A 20816-nucleotide genomic window follows, 5' to 3' on the forward strand; every position below is an offset into this window, starting at 1 on the left:
CAACAAATAGTATGTTCCTACACATCACTGAAAGGTAACCGTTAAAGTGAAGTGCCTTAAAAAGGAATAAAAAACCTTCTCGGAAACAGCAATAAGTTTCTTACTAAAACCTTAATATTGTAAGTGCATTTTTTTCTAAAGACGATAACGGGTTATGTTCACGCCATCCAGTTACCTATAGTCCTCTCTGTTCACATTTTCTGTCCTTACCGCACCAATTCCCTAAACACCACTCTTTCTCTTTTACTATCTTCAAGTGTAGGAGGAGGGGACCATTACACATGCTCCCGAGCCTTAGAGAAGACTAAACCGCCGACGCGACGTCACGCGTGTGCTTACGCTTGCGCTTCGTTTTCTTACGCTTCCGCTATTTTGTGCTTATAATTTGTGATCTTCTCCCACGGAGACAGGTGAAGAGACGGAGGACTATAGGTGAGTGGTATTTCAATATTTTTACGCCGCATTCCACTTGCACCTCGGCCTACTTTTCTTTGTCTTCGCCGCTACAGGTTATTTAATAAGTACACAAAATTATCGTTGTTCATGCAACATAAAGTAGATCGACTCATGTTAGAACACATATTTTTAACAATACACAAAGTTATTTGATATCGCCGACAGTTCTAGTTCAAAACTAGGCCCGCTTCGTGCTTGCACTTTACATCTAGGAATGTTACTATATTTTGTGTAAAGATCACAAAATCATATGATGCTACGTATGGTTTTTATATTAAGTTTAAAAACGTGAGTTAACCAAATTTAATCAAACGTGAACCTGTTAAATTTATTACAAAGATACATTTATCATAGGCTACACGGCACACATTAGGTATAGTTGAGTTATTGAAAAATTCATACGACACTTGAACTTGAACATCTAAAAAACAAACCATCGTGTTCATGATTTCGACCCAAGTAAACTAGCGATAATATTTACGTCCCGTTCGTAGGTATTCTTTCAATCCTACCTAACTAGCACAACAATGCGCGGCGTTGCCGTCGTCTAGTATTTATGAATTTGCAATGGTGTTTAATTTATTGACGAATTTTATTTTAATTTGTTTGTACGAGAAACTAGGGTTTTTAGTAAATTACATTTTTCTTTTACTGTTACGAAAATATGAATATTACACCTATACCCTTGCACTATATAAAAATCGGTTGCCTGTAAAGCCGGTTTACTGACGATAGTTGAACGTGACAACGTCATAAGAAAATACTGATGGAATGGTTGCTTTTTCAAAAGAAAATTTTAATTTTATTTGTTTGGTAGATATTTTGTATGGATATAGAGAAGTAGATAAATGGAAATCATAATTGAATTGATCAAGTTACATTTATTTGTACTCATAAATACAATTATATCATTTTTTTTCGTCGCTCACTCAAGTAGAGAGAGACAGATTTACGGATTGTGTGTGTCTATTTACGTTAAGTGTCTTTGGGAACAGTATCACTGTCTCTATAGGAAATTATAGAGTAACTACAATGTTTTCTTTACGAGGATGCTTCCATTGATGTAAGGTCGTGAACTTATAGTTCAATAAGCACTAGACTAAAACTGTTCAACTGCCCATAATTACAATTAGTGCCTTTTTCTTTTAGGTTCTGTCAAACGTTACCTCAAATATATCACTTCTGGCGGTAACTGGTCTCCCTGAGAGCGCACGAGCCCATTATTTTCTCATCCTGTACGCATCGAATGCGAAGGGAAGGAGCGCGATCTCTACCTTGTATACTGTTGTTTCACGTAATCGATTAACAGGTAAATTCTAATATCTATGTAGGTATTACATCGGAGTCAAGTTCAAAGTGCTGCATCTACATACACTGCAAACTTGTTTGAGAACTGTTCAATCTCCAATAATCTATCAATGGCTCAATTTGTTTTTTGGTATTGCGTACATTAATTGCAAATTATGTTTACACAGTATCCTACAGAAATGTAATCTACGACAATATTTGGCTATCTACGCCTGATGTAAAAAGTTTTTGTAAAAATTAATATACGATATCATAAGATGCGCCAATATGAAATAATATTTTTATTTTCGATAGTATGATAAATATGTTGGTTTTTAAGTAACAGGTATACAACGTTAGCTTTCTAAGTGAAAGTAAAAAAAAAATTCTATTGCAATTAACATTTATTACTTTTACAGTCTAGTCGTTTAATACATATATAAAATAATTTAAAATATAAAAAGATCATTCGAAGTGGTCCATTGGCTGCATGTCCTTTAAACTTTGAGGCCAGATATCAATAGAAGCACGCACTCTTTCCATGGGAAAATTCTTCACTTCCAATCGTACGGATAGTGTTAGGGACTTCAAATTAACATTATTATTATTCATTAGTGTTTAGAGGAAGCCATATTCTCTAAAACTGGATGGATTAAGATCGGGACTAGACGACGGCTAGTCTTCAGCTCTGATGAAGTCCGAAACGTTCGTTTCCAACCAAGACTACGTAGACCGAGCTAAAGCTCGAAGATATAAATATCCCGACGTCGAGTCTTGCTGGAAGGTGTTGGTTATTGAACATGGTGTTGTTAAGGGGCTTCACTACTTTCTCAAGAATGGTATCTTGATACAGCTGTGCCAATGTTTTGATATCTTTTTCATAAAGTATGGCTCAGTCCTTCATAGCTAATACCCCACCAAACCATCACTGAAGTCGGATAGTGCCCACGTTGCACTCTGTCGACTAACTGGAAAGCTTCCTTAGAGCTTTGAGCATAACTACGGTCATATTGTTTGTTAAAATGTTGCTCAATTGTAAAAAAATCTCATCCGTAAACAAAAAATTTCTGTGACTGCGCTTCAGTAGTTGTTTCGGTTTTACCACCCTATTCTTTTTGAAAATATCAGTTAAGAAATGACTAGTACGTCTGTTATAGGCTACAAGTCCTACATCATCTGTTAAAATACGTGTCATGGTTCTAGGCTTCATCTCCCGAGATAGAATCTTTTGCTTTCGGACAGGATACACTCAAATCAACAAAAAACAACGATTGTATAACTTACAACATCCAAAATGTATCTTAACACTACAAATTATCTTTCTATATTCGACCAAATATACATACGCCAAACATTTACAAATTTTATTTTTTTGTTCAGTTCATTCTATACGCACGATAATATCGAAAAGAGACAGTGGCCTGTTTTTCGTAATCGATTCTGAATTTTGAGAAATATTGGCGTATTTTCGATTCCAATGCAATCGTTCCGGCCATACGGCTGTGACACTAAACATTTATCGGACATACAAAAAATATTTGGCAATATATCCCGGGCCATAGTAAAAATATTGCTGAGTATTGCATTAAAAAGAATAATTAATTTATTAATTAAATTGTAAATTTTAACTACATTGTATAATTTGCAGTCTTTACAATAATTAACAATTCTGTCTTAATAATAAGCTTTAGACTACATTTAATTACAATTTGTTTACGTAGTCATACACTTAAACGAAGTGTATTTTTATGACTTACTTTAATAATAAATTACCCTAAACTTTTTTTTATAAATCATAATAAAACAATTTATTGGATTTTAGATAATGTATTTATCTAAAATCTAATAAATTGTCTAGCCAAAAGTTCTGTTACCAATGGAAATGCATTTTTTTATGAAGTAATTTAATGTATTATTAAAATTTATAGCTACATATTTATTAAACTCTCGGCAAAAAATATAAAAAAATGGCCACCTTTGGCTTTTATACAGGCCTTTAATCTGTTTGGCCATGAATCTATGGATTTACGCACATTACGCTCCCAACGGAAATTTCTCCACTGCTTGTGTCGTTTAGAGCAGACCCTGTCCTCTAAAACTGACCATAATTTGAAGTCTAAAGGTTTGATGTCGGGGCTAGATGAGGGCCAGTCTTCAGCTGTTATAAAGTCCGGAACGTTGGTTTCAAGACAGACTTGGGTAATTCGTGCCGTGTGACCGGGTGCAGAATTTGCACGGTATATTTTTAAAAAGTGGATTGCTGAGAGGTCTCACAAGATGATCTAAGACTTATTATCTTGATACACTTTGGCTGAAGTTTTTACTCCTTTTTCACAAAATGACCGCGTTGTACCTTTCCGACCACTTGAGCAGCTTTAGAACTGTGAGCGTCTACACATTTACTTATTGTAGTATTCGTTGATCGTGAAATTTTTTTCATGTGTATAGGATATTTCTGTGCTTTTCATCTGCGTATCGCGAACACCTTCTGTCGCTGTTTTGATCGATTCCATCTCTTTAATTGTAAAGTTTGTTTTAGGGCATGTCCTGTATATCGACGATAAGCACCGAGCTTCAGGTCTTGTTGTACAATACGCGACAGATAATTTTTTTTGCTTCCTAATGGGCTCTAGCCAACGAATTCTGGCTTTAACAGCACGCGGCCGCCCCGATCTTTTGTGATTTCGACCGTGATCTTTTTCGACCGTCGAAGTGTTGTTGTATCTGTTGATAGTACGATATACGGCTGATAAAAAGCTTTTGAAATGTCTGGAATATGACCGACGGCTCCATTCCCAGTTTGTGCAAGGCTATCACTACAATCCTATTTTCTTTAACAGCCCATTCAATATTATAATTTGATAATCAACAAAAAAAATATATGAAATAGCGCAAAATCGAAATAAGTTTTTAAAATAATATACGTGTTCCAAATTCAAAATAATTAAAAAGTTGAAAAAAAATAACAGTTTTTATGTAACAGTATTTATGGCCAGACTAGTTATTATGACGAATAGCAACAATAACTTTTATTTTTAATACGATTCTTCCCATATTATATTATAAATAACATACCTAGTTATCCTAATTTGGGAATAAAAATAATAATGAATCATGAATGATATTTATAATAAATGATATGATAGTATAAATGCCATGGTATATATAGTATATTGCGCGTCTCCCAGCAGAAAATAAGAAAGGTAAAATTGTAACGTAATGAATTAAATTAGTAATTTTACTATAATATGCAATAAATAAGTGTTAGCCAAACAGAAGTTTCTAAGATATATCCCAAAATTTGTATGTTTGATATGAAATTACCGAAATAAATATTATACTTTTTAATCTAACAAAAAAAACTTTATAAAAAACGAAATATAAATTTATAACTAAGTCGTTTATTGGTAACTTAGGATGCTGTGTAAGCATGAATACCAAGTTTAGGTTTACTGTGAAACCATAATTATTTTTAGATAATTTAACGTCATTGATATTTTTTTTACAGAGTCACCCACTCCGCCGTCCCCGTCACCAATGCTAGGGTTCTTTATCGCACTTTGGGGTTTGTTAATTGCCCCAATATGTGCAGTGCTTGCGGCAGTTTACCGCTGGAATACGACCCATAATAATCGACCCACCAAGTGAGTTATAGTAAAAGATGCTTTTTGCGCGAGTACTATACATAATACATGATTTACCTAAAACTGTAAGCGGTATTTAAATGTATTACATAATTCGACATAAGGAATGCTTTATCTGAGTTGTATAAAAAGTTGCCTTTTTTATTTTTTTATCATAATAATTTGAGTAAACTTTATGTATTAAATAACCATTTTTTTCGTTTTGATTTTTTTAACTTTTATTTTAACTAATAAAATTACGTCACAATTGTAAGGAAGTATTTCGAGTATAATAATTGTTTTATACTCGAAACCACTTCAGTAAATGTCAGTTTATACATATTTTTGTTTTGTATAAGTTTTTAATAATAATACATAGCTTCAATCCGTTTAAAAAGTGTTTTCTTAATGTGTAAAAGCTATGTTAACAAAAGACAATACTATTTTTGTTTTGTCATTTATATATATTTTGATGAACTTGACAATTTCATAGTAATAGTGTGGACTCGTTAGAACATCATGACACGTACACAGCCTCTCCAAAGACCGACTATAGCTGTCAGTTCGCACTAGCACTTGGCCCCCATGACAATTCAGACTTACGCAATGGTAAGTAATTGAACACTTCAAGTTTACCAGACATTCAACCTATCTTGCTTTAAACTTATTACAACATTACACGTTTCATCGAAGTTGACTCTATGAATTTATTTCTCGATTGAATGCAAGAATCTTGTTTCGTTTAATTTAAAAAAGTTAGAGTGGTGCTATATTAATATTGCAATTCAGGAAACAACATAGAAGAGATGGAAATGTTTGCTGTGAGCGACGTTCTGAGAATTCGTGGCAATCGAGACTTTAATGACGTACCTAGCAACTATGTGAGTAAACAATTATTTAAAAGTCTTTTAGTGATAAATAATTATTAATAGGTATATTCAACAACTTTATAAACCTAGTATGACGGTGTGCTCTAATTCCTGAACTCGTAGGTTCAATCCCCGGCTGTGCACCAATTGACCTTCTGTCTATGTGCGCATTTACCACGCACTCGATAAACCAATAAGTCGACGGCGTGTTAGAAAGAATACTGAAATCTGAGGCCCAGACCTAAATAGGTTGTAAGGCCACTGGTTGCTTTTATAATTGGAGTAACGCCTTGTCTTACATGATGCTTAGATAAACGAACTTATCATGGTTCGTTTACATCACAGTTATATAGAGGCAACAATTTTTTTTTCATAATTCCTAGATTTGTGTACAAATAATGATTATTTGTTCCAGTATATGGTTTTTCCATTTTTAGCGATAAAGAAGATTTATTTTTGCTGCCAAATACGAATACAAATTAATTAAAGATATAAATGGTTTCCAGACTATATCCGTAGTAGACTGTGGTGTAACACCTCGTAGCGCGGACATCGCAGCAAGGCATGGACCTAACGTACACGAGAGTCATATTTAAATTTTCCAATCCTCTTATGCTACCGTATATTTTCCGGCCAATAAGTTGGCCTGAGTCATTATATACTTCTTGCCAAGTTACATGTTCGATGCTAGTACTACATTTTTGAAATGTAGACATATTATATTATTATCAATAAACTTAAATTAGATAAATACAATGTGACCAATTTATTAAATTAAATACGTGCCAAATAGCTGTGCTATTTTTTAAAAGAAAATAGTTATAATTAAAATGTATAAGTATTGTGTAATTAAAATGTATTAAAAAGAGAGAATTTCTGATTAAAAACCTCAAAAATGTTATATTATATTTTAATAGAAAAGCTGATTTACCATTTATGTCATACATAGTTATTTTTAAATTATGAAAAGATTATATTATAATAATGGGAAGAATCGTATAAAAAATAAAAGTTATGGTTGCTATTATTCATAATAACTAATCTGGCCATAAATACTATTACATAAAAAATTTTTTTAAACTTTTTAATTATTTTGATTTTGGAACACGCCTTCTATCGCGATACGCAAGTGAAAAGCACAGAAATATCCTCTTTACTTTATTACTACGAAAAATTTAGTAGTTAAATACCAAATACATGTCAATTTTTGTATGTGGCAGGATAGAACTTTGCTTAACCATTAAATAAAATAATAAGTAGCATGACCTCAATCAAAGTGAATGACTTCAAACAACGAAATCAATTGTATTGTATTTAAAAGATTTTAGGTCACTCAAATTTATGCGATATTGATATACTGACTCAAACCGTGGCATAACACTTTTAAGGCTCCTAGGTGGTCTATTTTTCGCGAAAATGTATAGATGCAAGAGTGTGGTTGGTAGCATCAGCCAGCATTTCCGGTTAGACAATACTCGGCTATATTTCTAGTATGGCCGGGTTATATTGCCAAATATTTTTTGTATGTCCGATAAATGTTTAGTATCCCAGTAGATTTTTCAACCATGTGCTGCATTAAAATGTTTTATGTATTTTCGCGATAGTCGGCAATGATGTAGCCCGTGTAGAGGACCCTTTACACAAGTAACTGAATATGCAGAGCACCTTTAGCACATTTGGTTGTGGTAAAATTCAGAATCGATTACGAAAAAAAAACCACTGTCTCTTTTCGATATGATCGTGTGTATAGAATAAACTAAACAACAAATAATTTTTAGAAATATAAATTTATAACTAAGTCGTTTATTGGTAACTTAGGATGCTGTGTAAGCATGAATACCAAGTTTAGGTTTACTGTGAAACCATAATTATTTTTAGATAATTTAACGTCATTGATATTTTTTTTACAGAGTCACCCACTCCGCCGTCCCCGTCACCAATGCTAGGGTTCTTTATCGCACTTTGGGGTTTGTTAATTGCCCCAATATGTGCAGTGCTTGCGGCAGTTTACCGCTGGAATACGACCCATAATAATCGACCCACCAAGTGAGTTATAGTAAAAGATGCTTTTTGCGCGAGTACTATACATAATACATGATTTACCTAAAACTGTAAGCGGTATTTAAATGTATTACATAATTCGACATAAGGAATGCTTTATCTGAGTTGTATAAAAAGTTGCCTTTTTTATTTTTTTATCATAATAATTTGAGTAAACTTTATGTATTAAATAACCATTTTTTTCGTTTTGATTTTTTTAACTTTTATTTTAACTAATAAAATTACGTCACAATTGTAAGGAAGTATTTCGAGTATAATAATTGTTTTATACTCGAAACCACTTCAGTAAATGTCAGTTTATACATATTTTTGTTTTGTATAAGTTTTTAATAATAATACATAGCTTCAATCCGTTTAAAAAGTGTTTTCTTAATGTGTAAGAGCTATGTTAACAAAAGACAATACTATTTTTGTTTTGTCATTTATATATATTTTGATGAACTTGACAATTTCATAGTAATAGTGTGGACTCGTTAGAACATCATGACACGTACACAGCCTCTCCAAAGACCGACTATAGCTGTCAGTTCGCACTAGCACTTGGCCCCCATGACAATTCAGACTTTGTAGACAGATTTTGTATGTCCGATAAATGTTTAGTATCCCAGTAGATTTTTCAACCATGTGCTGCATTAAAATGTTTTATGTATTTTCGCGATAGTCGGCAATGATGTAGCCCGTGTAGAGGACCCTTTACACAAGTAACTGAATATGCAGAGCACCTTTAGCACATTTGGTTGTGGTAAAATTCAGAATCGATTACGAAAAAAAAACCACTGTCTCTTTTCGATATGATCGTGTGTATAGAATAAACTAAACAACAAATAATTTTTGTAAATGTTTGGCGTATGTATATTTGGTCGATTATAGAAAGATAATTTGTAGTGTTAAGATACATTTTCGATGTTGTAAGTTGTATAATCGTTGTTTTTTGTTAATTAGAGTGTATTCTGTTGATTTTATAAAATATACTAAGTATTACTGTTATTATATACTTTATTACGCGCGAATGCAGAAGCCGTTTTTGAGACAATGTTTATAGTTCATGTTACCATTAGTAAGTAAGCTTTTTAATCCATCCCTGCAAACAGCTTTACCTCTCTACTATTATTTATTTTACTGTAAATGTGTCCTCTAAACTAAGCACGAATGATATATATTATTAAAATATAGGAATAGTCAAAGTCGGATTAAATGTTGATGGCGCCCTAGGCTCCCAGCGCTCATCTGTGCGAGTGAAATCTCTGGGCGGATCCATAGAAGGGAAGAACGTTTTGGTATTCAGGTATTCCTGCTGTATTTTTGCAGAAAAGCTGAAATTCTTATATCTATTATATACGTCTTATTGACAAAATGTTGGGTGTTATGAATACAACCCTATTTATGTGATAGATATAGATTATATGTGATTAAAAAAACCCACTGTGTACGCATCCTTAAAAAATAATTTAATCTATATGTGTAGTATAAATTGTAGCCTTAGCGCATGTCAGGGTGACACTGCTAACATAACTAAGCTGTCCGTTGTTCTTCGAACAACTGAGATGACAAATTTTATAAATATACTAATTAATGTACTAGTTTTATAACGTTAACATTGAGTTATGTCTATCTTGTAGCCAACAACCTTGTTGATGAGAAGGTGCAAACGCAGCGGAAATCACTTTAGGATGTAAAATTTATAGCTAAAATTTTTCTGTCGTAAGTTTATCTGTCGAGAGCTTACTTAAATCTAAGGCAACGTACTGAAGGTCGTATCACATAGCAATATGACGCTAAATCGTGCTACATACGTTTTTTTTTTGGAGAAGTTATCGTATTAAATATATGTCCTGATGACTTACCTCTATCATATTGAAGAAGAAGATACGCAAGCTTTTCTTTATAAATAAACATACGAAAATAAATGTTTTATAAAATGTATCTAGTTTTAACATTGACTGATACTAATGATGTAGAAGTCCAATAAAACTATGTAGTGATGATAAATGTGAATGGTTTTGTAATAAAAGACAAATATCCAAGAATGTATTTAATTTGACATCTTAAACTATTAAAGTGTAGAAATGTCCTTTATTCAACGCTTTCAGCCTAAGGACGCAATTAAACGAACGAAGCACCGAATTATTTCAACAAAGGTAATACAACAATTATTTTAATGAAATTGCCAATTTGTCATCTTTACGTGTACGTAAGTGTGATGTGTACATCACACTTGCAAGTGAAAAGTATAGTACTAAAATATAAGAAAATCATATTACGTTAAAAGGCACTCGAAACTTCAGTGGCCAGCTGGTTTCGGTGGTGCGCGGCAAAAACTGCCTTAAAAACGCTCAGTTATGATGAACAAACGATATAGTTTTAAGCAAGGTAGCAAGATTTTTTATGAATATATAACTAAGACGTTAATCAATAAGATCGATGTAAATGCATTTACCAATTATATATTTATCCAACCTTAAATAATCTAAATAGTGATTTATTTATTTTAGTATTTTGCTGTGTGTAAACACGTACACATAACATATGACTGGGAAGTCACAGGCTTCTGAAATTCAATCTGCCCACTGAAGTAACTCCGATCCAATTCTACTTAGGGTCCTTCAAGAAAAAAGCGAACCAATTCTTAAAATGCCGGCAACGCACTCGCGAGCCCTCTGGCATTGAGTGTTCATGGGCGGCGGTATCACTTAATATCAGGTGAGCCTCCTGCCCGTTTGCCTTGCCTTGTTCTATATAAAAAAAACCTTGATGATCTATAATGACTGTATTTTGTATGTTTGGTTTTGATGTATAAGAAAAATGGAACCAGTTCGTTATATTTGTGTTGATTAGCCGATTGAAATAGGACAGTGACTTTTAGACTTTAGAGTATTGTATAACATTAACTGTCTTAACGATTTGTATCGCAAGGATTTGTTGATAGACATACCGAGACAAGTATAATCTTATTTGACCCAAATTATTTTCGAATCTTATAAGTATTGTGCCAAATCAACGCGTAACTAATGTACAACGTACCGGCGAAAAAGTAGAAGACTTTCGGTCCGACGTCACACGCTGAAGAATCCAGAATCAACGACAGAGCGCGTTGAAGTTTACCTCTTCAGTATGCTTCTCTCTTAAGGAGGGAGGAGTCATGTAATCCAACAAGAATTAAGTTACATATAAAAGTTTTAGGTATTAATTAGAAGCGTAAATAAATGTAAACAATCATCACACACTTGAAGCCAATATGAGCCCTTACGTTTTTACCACACTTATAAGTGTCTTTTAGATTTATGATAAGCCATGTGAGCGTCGCTACCCCTAATTTTGAGTAACTTATAAACTCATATTTTAAACCATTAAAGTCAGTTGTCACCCAGATTCAAACAAAGAGTTTTATATAAACATCTCCATACTAAAATCCGCCACCGAACTTAATTCTCGTTTAGATTATTTTTAGTTTGATACCCTAAAACTCGTAAAGTGACTAAATCGACTTGTCTGTTTGTATAAAACATTTGATTTCAATACTGAGTGACCTTGCTAAATTTTCCTTTCTTATAATCCTAGGGTTACCAGAATTAAAAGTTTTCTATACGTACCAACGGCTTCGTCTCTCACTCTTACAATTTGAGAGTAAAACAAAGTAGTCATGTCCGTAAGAACACAAGCATGTATTTAAAGAAGAACCGAGTTCATTAATACTAAGCATAAATCAAAAGAAATAAAGAAGGAACTAAGAAATCCATTCAACAAAACTAGCTACAACAAAGCTATCAAAAATGTTACATGGGATTAAAAACACATAAATTGGAAAACAATTACTAAGGAATAACTTAAATGAGCCACAAAGTTATACAAACACTGTACGACGTTATCTTACAAATATATATAATAGCGATCGTAACCGGCTAGACAAAATAACCCCTTATTTATTATTTTATCACGCGATTCAGAGCTGGATATTCCACAAAATATACTAATATAAAAGAAGAAGTTGATGGATGCATAGCAATGGGGAGAAAATAATGACTGAAAGAAATTGTGAAATGTGATCTATGTACCCCGGATATTTCTTTATAAAAGATTTTTTTTTATAACTGTATTGACATTAAACTTGGTAATTACAGTATATCCGATTGTTAACAATCATCAAAAATCCTCTCAAGGCGGAAACACATTATTAGACGTGTCCCGACGCTTGTGCTTTGGATTTAATAAATAACGAGACAGATAAAGATTTTAAAGAAGATTTCATGCAAATTTTGGGTACAGATCTAATACTTAAATGGCTTACTTCAAGATGAAAGATTTCATATGTACTTTCGGGACACTAAAATACAAAGTAATTTTAAAAGAAACAAAACTCAATTACTAAACGGAATAAATAATAATTTTTAGTAGTTCGTAATAGCTGTGGCTATTTGTTCAAAATAAATTATGGGAAGTATGCATCCTATAACTTATTATGATGATAATAATAATAATAATAAGCCTTTATTCCACATTCTTTGACATAGATAAAAAAGATAAATTTATAGTTTTAACTAAGATGCGGCCCCTGTCCGGGAGAAGGCCTCCTCCAACTTTTTCCACCCTAATAATTTATTTTGTGCCATCGTCATCCAATTTCTACCAGCTACCCTCTCGATCCCGTCGGCCCATCGCTCTATTGGTCTTCCTTTGTTCCTTTTTCCTTTCGGACCCGTCCATTCGGTTACTGCTCTAGACCTTCTGTCATCTGTACAACGGGCTACGTGGCCTGCCCATCTCCATTTAAGTTTAAGGGCATATTGCTCAGCATCAATAATAAATGTTTATCTGCGAATATATTCACTTTTATGTTTGTCGCGTAATTTAATTCCGAGAATACTCCTTTCTATCGCACGTTGATACAAACGTATTTTGGCTTTTGTTTTGTTTTTGAAAATCCAAGTTTGTGCTCCATATGTAAGGCAAGGCAGCAGGCAAGAATCCACTACCTTTTTCTTTAACTTAATTGGGAGCTTACCTTTGAGGATTTCTTTTAAGCTCCAAAACTTCTTCCAAGTTGTGTTGACGCGGCGCTCCAGTTCTTTGTCATGCCTTTGTTTCTTAAATGAAACTTGTTTACCAAGATAAGTATAGCTGTCTACATACTCGATGGTTGTTCCGTTAAGCATAATCGGGTAAATGTTGTTATGATGATAAATACACCCAAATAATATTGACAAACGTGTTACATATCCATTGCACTCCCTTTTCCCCGCATAACCAATACCAGTACCCTCTGACGAAACACCGTTATAAAAGGAAATGGACAACAGATATCGGAAGCCTGGCCGAGCTACGATCGCCAAAACAGCCCGAGCTGAGCTGTAAAGGCCTTTAAGGCTAACAGCGAGATTCCATTAAAAAAAAATCGGAAGATTTTGATCGGATACCTCACATCGGGTCGGTCAATTCTCAATTAGGAATAAGTCTATAATATAGATCATTGATAGTGCATCTCATATCGGGCCGATTCAAATGTCTTATTTAGTTAAGTCTTAATTATTGTAGTAATTTAATTAAAGTTATTTAAATACATTTTGTTTTTTTTTTGGGATTCACCGCTGGCCCTCACTTAATTGGTGCAGTCGGTAGGATCGTCGGGTCAGTGCGCGTACAAAGTAATATACTCCGTAGATCGACTACGTAGAGTACGCGGACTTTTAAGACTTTTAAGTTTTAATCGACGATTCGTAAGAACCGAGGACAGCAGACCACACACGGCGCATCCAGAAATCGATGACTAAAGGTGCCACCATCATCGAAATGCTCATGTAAGTTTCACATTTCTTAACGATTGGTTTTTACTTTCCTGTGTGTTCCCAAATCATCCAAAATTTTCCATCCTAGGAAAAACCGGGGAATCGAAGCCCCAAGAGATGCCTCTCGCATCGAGCTGAGACATCGCAACCGATGTTTAGGTTTAGATTATTTAAAAGATACTTTAGAAGATAAAATGGAAGGCGAAGCTTCCTTAGAGCACTTTACAATTGCACAGATGCATTATTAGATAGGATTTTTAGAGAATCAGATAAATTATAGACCACCGTGCTTTTAAAACGTATTTAAAATGTTTAGAGGAACCTCTGGGCTTACAAATTCGGTGTGTGAGACCAGAAACATTAAAAGTGGCGTTGCAATATGCAAAGGAAGAGAAGAAAATAATTTATCTCCAAAACAACTTGCAGGCAAAATTAACTAAAACTATTCATAGACTACCGAACGGTTAAAATGCTAAGATACAAAGTTTTCCTCAACGCTCAACGACCCAACAATTTTTTAAAGCTTTACTCGTTACGTTTCAAGAGACAAACTGACTAGGTATATAAATCATAAACTTATGTAAGGGACAGATCAAATCTTAGATTTAGAGATAAGAACCTTTTATGATATACATAATTAGTGTAGGTTCATATTATATAGACAGGAAAATTGTGGTTGTTCTTAGCTTTCCTTACATTACCTCCAATTTTCCAACTTTATCGATTATGTACTGTACCTAATATACATTCTCAGGTAATGATCCCGTCCTATCCATACGTAGCAACTGATTCTAAAGAATTTGTGTACATAGAGACAAAATGTCCGAAGATCAACAGATGGCACATACGTAATCAAAAAATCAGATGAAGACCAAAAAGGACTGCATCTACGAAATTATTCATTCTCAAGAAATAGACAAATCCTGTTCCACAACGCCTATTAATATGTATAAAGAAGCTCACACGGAACTAGACAGTCAGCATTACATAATATCATTCCCAAAACCTACAAAAGTTCAACTCGTCTGTTCCCACGAAAAATATGAATAATACACGGCAAATATTTCGTAATAATACCTAAATCATGTGAGTTAAAATCCTCAGAAATTACGGCCACCAACATTGACGACCGAATCAAGGGAAGCGGTGTCGAAATCATTAATTTTCCTCGAATGGATAACGTCATTCAACAAAATCAACCAGGTGTCCAACTAAATTCAATCGATCTCACGAAGTTACACAATATGCAAAATGGAAATACAATGAAAGCACCTGCGGAAACATATGATACATCAAACATAATATACCACACAACGATTCCTTTGTACTTCGCTATGACCACACTCCTGGGCGCAGCTGCACTTTTCTTCGTACTCCGTTGTCGCCGAAATACATCTTCGAAACCGATTTCAAAAAACGTATTTGGACATGTCTGCGCAAGAACTTCGAGCCGCAACTTTTGCTATAGACATTAATAGCAAATAGTTGCTCATCTTACGGGGGAGATGTTACATATCCATTGCACTCCCTTTGCCCCGTATAACCAATACCAGTACCCCTCTGACGCAACACCGTTATAAAAGGAAATGGACAACAGATATCGGAAGCTTTTGATCGGTTAACTCACATGGGGCCGGTCAATTTTCAATTAGGAATAAGTCTATAATATAGATCATTGATCGTGAATCTCATATCGGGCCGATTCAATTTTCTTATTTAGTTATGTCTTAATTATTGTAGTAATTTAATTAAGATTATTTAAATACATTTTGTTTTTTTTGGATTCACCCCTGGCCCTCACTTAATTAACGATTTCGAAGAGATAATTATTGGCAAGTGTAGAAACAGCAAGTGGCGGCACCATAAACCGCTTCGCTAAACAGTACGGGGAGTCGTCCCTAAAAAGAATTTATGTCGATAAATTATTTTTATGGTCACATTTGTCATGGGATAATACGCGTGAATAGTGGCTTGAGGAGAAGTCTTATTTAATGTCTAAATAAGTGTGTCATTGTATTTTGGATCATTCAATAAAGTTTATTCCAATATAGAATTTTCGACGTGCCGATAATTATTCGATGAAAATTGTCAACTCTAAATAGTAGTGTTAGTCTAACAGCGCGATTGTCAACCCCAAGATAAATTCAAAAACATGTTGAAATTTTATATAGATACTTTTTCAATCTGCATATCACTCTTGAAAATATTACGGATGAACAGAAAAAAATACGAGAAAACATATACTTCGTAAATGCTTCTCGCACAAGCGAATTCCTTTCAGCTGTAGCTACGATAAATCAAAATCGGCATCCATTTACAACAAATTTTTTATCGATATCAATAAATTGTTCTTAAGGCTATTAACCTTAAAACCGAGTAAAGGCTTAAAGAAGAGATTCTCAAAAGGAAACGTAAAGATACATTGTTGGGTGGTTGTGCTCAATAACTGTAATGGTTGTTGTGCCATTGCTTGTCGGCAATATGGTTATACAATTTACTATGCAAAATAAATTAAATTCATTCAAAACTATATTCTCTTTGTTAAAACTAAAAAAGTTATTCGTTTTTATTACCTGTGTACCTAAAATACTTACAATAATAGTATTCGAATATTTAGTCTTAAATACTTATAATTATATTCTTAGAACTAAATCTGAAATGTATTTTTAACACAACGTTACTGTTTATATCAACGACGATAGGGCTATGAGATTGTATAATTTAATACAGATCCTGTGCCGTCCGAGGTGGCAGTCTTTAGTCTTAAAAATACTCCCATATATTTTGCTTTTGTATTTTTCACATTGTTGATGTTACTTAAACCTATTAAACGTGTAAAATCACATAAAAATAAGTATTTAAACGAATACCAGTAATGCTACACTGACGCAAATCCTTTAATCTGGAAGTCTGGTACATTAACTACTTACGAGGTTCGAAACGCTACGTTAATTAAATAATTTAAAAGCAAACAAATATTGTATGTAACAAAGCAAATGTGAAGCTACAATATTTATTTCACGATTTTGCTAAATATGTAAGTGTAAGTTTTAACTTAACTCATAACTTTTAATGGCAGTTATGTATTAATTGCAAGTAATTAAGGAACCTCATTTATTGTTTACGTGACACGCAGATATGCTTCTACGGTTCCCAGCACGAGAAGCTTGCATCGTATTACCATACAATGCTATGCTACCGCATAGGTGCAGGCCAACCCCACCACATCCTTCTGATGGGTAGGGAGGCGTGGTGCCCAATGACATCAAGTTCCGGGGTAAAACCCACTTCTCAGATGGTGTCCTCAAAATTTTGTGCGAGGACGCTTTCACACTGATCTGACTGACCAGAACATGTGATGTCATGATCAATTCCACACCTGATACCAGGTTGGTGGTTCAATCGGCAATTCCGAAGAAGGTTCCCTGTTTACTGTCTACGTCTAAAAAGACGACACCTATGTAGTATATATTCTGCAAGTCTTTCTGTCTAAAGTACAATTGTTCATGTAATATTCCTGTATTAATTGTGATAAATGTGTAGCAACGGTTATTGGGTATACTATTTTTCAAATGGCTAAGATATGTGTGGAAAGGAGTTGGATCATTGGGTACATAACTAGGCGCACTCGGAATAATGGGATGGACGTCTAAAGGTGAACTGTTTTCGCTAATACATTTCCTGTGTGTTTTGTAGTGTGTACGTTGAGGCCTTTCAAAGATTTGAATGACTTGTACACAAGATTGGGTCACGGACTGCATTCACAAAAAAGAATAACTTAAAACAAATTTTAAAACACAATTAAATAACTTAAAATGTACTCTAAAAACATTTAAAAAATCGTCGTCGTCAAAATAAGACGGCTGCTTATTTTGGTAACAAGACGCATGTATCGATACGTAGGTGCGTCACGGGATGATCTTGTAATTTAACGCTGCAGTGGAAGAGACAACCGATGGTGGTCTTAGCAGATGAGTAGGCAAAAACAGGAACACAAGCATAAGCATAAGCGGAAGCAATCAGGAGAGTTCAGGTGAAGGAAAAAGTAAATCTCGTCTGGCCACTACTAATTTGTCAATTTCTCAGACTTTGCACAACTCACATTTTTTCTCATCTCATGGTTTCGTTATTAAAATGTTTGACGCACGGATTAAATTTCATTAATTTATATTTCTTAGTTCTCAGCAATAAAATGTTTGATGTTATCAAATTATTAATGTTTTGACATTTTATAATTATAACGTCCATTATCTGAAAAGCCGTTATTTGATCATCATATGTGTACCGGTTTTGACGGTGTTGCTAGAAATTTTGTTAGTTATATTAGATGATCTCAATATTTAAATTAAAGTGGTGTTAAGGACTGCTGTCAAATGGATCATGACACCACTATGAATTTGTGGCCTATATAAGCCGTAACGCTTCTGTTTTGTATATCGCATAACTTGTAAGCTCAAATATGCTTTTACACTACATATGTTTTTAATCATATCATATAAATCCTATACTTTTTCTAGATGCTTAAATATATACTGCAGTTTCTTATAGTTAATGAAATATTCATAGTGAAAATATACTATGGTGATGAATCAAAAAGTACCAATATACGTCACATGAAATCTAACAAGCAATAAAACATCTGTGGTAAGAGATGGAAAGCGAAAGAGGCTTTCAATAAGCTTTATTTAGAATGGCGCTTAGCGGAATTCAGCGGAAATCCTCCCCAACCGGATACTGAACTTTAACCCCATAACTACAGCACCCTCTTAAACGATTTAAAGATCAATTGCCCTTTTATACTGATATTGGAAAATTTGTTAAACTTACGTAGTTTCTAATGAGAAGTTAGTTCTAGTCAAATATGTTATATAACACTATAGTAAATGTTTATATTATTAGTAATTTTATCCTCTCAATTTTTGTACATTATTTGATTTAGATTTTTAGAATATATGCAATTAACTGATGATAATCTCCGATCTAGATGAATTGCGGTTAGCGGAGGTGATTGCGACGTTGAGGTTGCAAATAAATACATTGTTAGGAGAAAACCAACTGCCATATCCTTTCTCAAAATATTAGGAGTATTAGCTGTAGTATGCCTAATTTCATTTCGTTTTTGCAGCGACCAGGGGTTCCTTGGGACATCCATGTTTTGGCGGAATTTTGGCTACCCCGTTCCATGAACCTACCTAAAATCACGACAATGTATCCGCAACGTGTAATCGTACTCAAAACAAGGGAGTTATTGTTTATTTTAATAAAAACCTTCAGATTGATTATAATGAATTAAAATGAATTGTATTTAATACATACTTAGTCCAGCCGTAAGTTCTATCACAAATGAAAAGGCATTTTTTTAATGAAGTAGGTACATGTACATATTAATTCAAGTCAAGATGTCAAGTCAGCAAAAAATAAAATATATTCTATTCGAAATGGCCACCATTGGCTTTTATACAACCCTTTAATCTGTTTGGCAACGAATCTATGGATTTACGCACTGTTTCGATGTTCGTCGTGTCGTTTAGAGGAGATGTCCTCTAACTGACCATAATTTAAAATCTAAAGTTTTCAGTTTTCTAACCATCCTCCACATGGAAAACTACATGAATTGAACAATATTATTCAGGCATCCGTTACTGGCAAAACACAAATCATTACCATGTCTAATAATAAGCTTTCGTAATTTTTTTACAATACACAGCCGCATTCATCGATCTCCATCATTATCCATTATATTTATGACACAATTTAATTCTTTAATTTTAGATATAAGATATTGTTACGAGCTAGGGGATCGGATAAAAAATGCCGTAGATTCCTTCAAGGGTTTATTTCTTGATAAATCAATGAGGAATTTATGACCACAAATTTCTCAATTACAAAAACAGTCACTAATTACTTAATTATGCACACTTCACACAGTACTTTATCACTTGACTTTTTTGGGACTTTATCGCTTCGGTGTTTGTCTCTTGATAAACACCGAAACTAACTGGTCGCGTTTTGACTCGCTTATATATCCTTGGGAATAATCTTGAAGAATATTCGATAACTCTCTAGGCGGGATTGCTACAGAGTAGCGATTGCACAATTCTGGAACGTCCGTTCTCTTTCGCACATTGGTCACTCCTTATCGTACGACGTTCTTGAGTGCTCAGTCTAGCTTCGAGAAGGTTGCGATCTTCCCTCTCTCTCGGGTATCATGTCATCCTTGTCCCACACAAAAACACGAAATTCCGTCTAGAATATTCCTTCATTAAAGGGGTATAACTGAGCCTAAAAACGCCTGAATGAACGGGTCTCCTGAAAACTGAACCACTCAACTAACTACACATGCACTGAAACTGCCTGAAAAAAAATTCAATCTCCCGAAAACTAGGGTAACATTATGCAAATTAAAATTAAAAAAGAACAATCACATTTGCAGACTCAATAATCAAACTATTGAAAAATTTCCTTTCCAAATGAAACTGCTATCCTATTATTTGCGAAATACGTGATAAGTTTTTAATATGTTTTCAAAGAAATTACAACATTATCTTTGCTACTATATATATATATCGATTCCAAGTCACTGTGGGATTAAAGGAAACGAGAAAGCTGATGAGCTTGCCAAAGGACTTGTAAAGGATGGAGACATAGTCTCCCATACATGAATTATTGTCATGATTTAGCTGCTCTTCACAAAACCAATCTTTGGGAGTCATGGAATGATGTTTGGTTGAGAAGCAGCG

The 20816-nt window shown here is 33.9% G+C and overlaps 1 long non-coding RNA gene across 1 annotated transcript; it reads left to right on the plus strand.

Annotated features, from left to right (window-relative positions):
• Positions 1–223: 223 nt before the first annotated feature.
• On the plus strand, positions 224–8991 carry LOC123716317. Its single transcript, XR_006754556.1, has 7 exons — positions 224–432; positions 1606–1765; positions 5252–5387; positions 5860–5975; positions 6156–6247; positions 8146–8281; positions 8754–8991. It is a non-coding gene; the product is annotated as an uncharacterized LOC123716317 (long non-coding RNA).
• The last annotated feature ends 11825 nt before the right edge of the window (positions 8992–20816 follow it).

This window comes from Pieris brassicae, chromosome 11 (genome assembly GCF_905147105.1).
Source record: "Pieris brassicae chromosome 11, ilPieBrab1.1, whole genome shotgun sequence".
NCBI lineage: Eukaryota > Metazoa > Arthropoda > Insecta > Lepidoptera > Pieridae > Pieris > Pieris brassicae.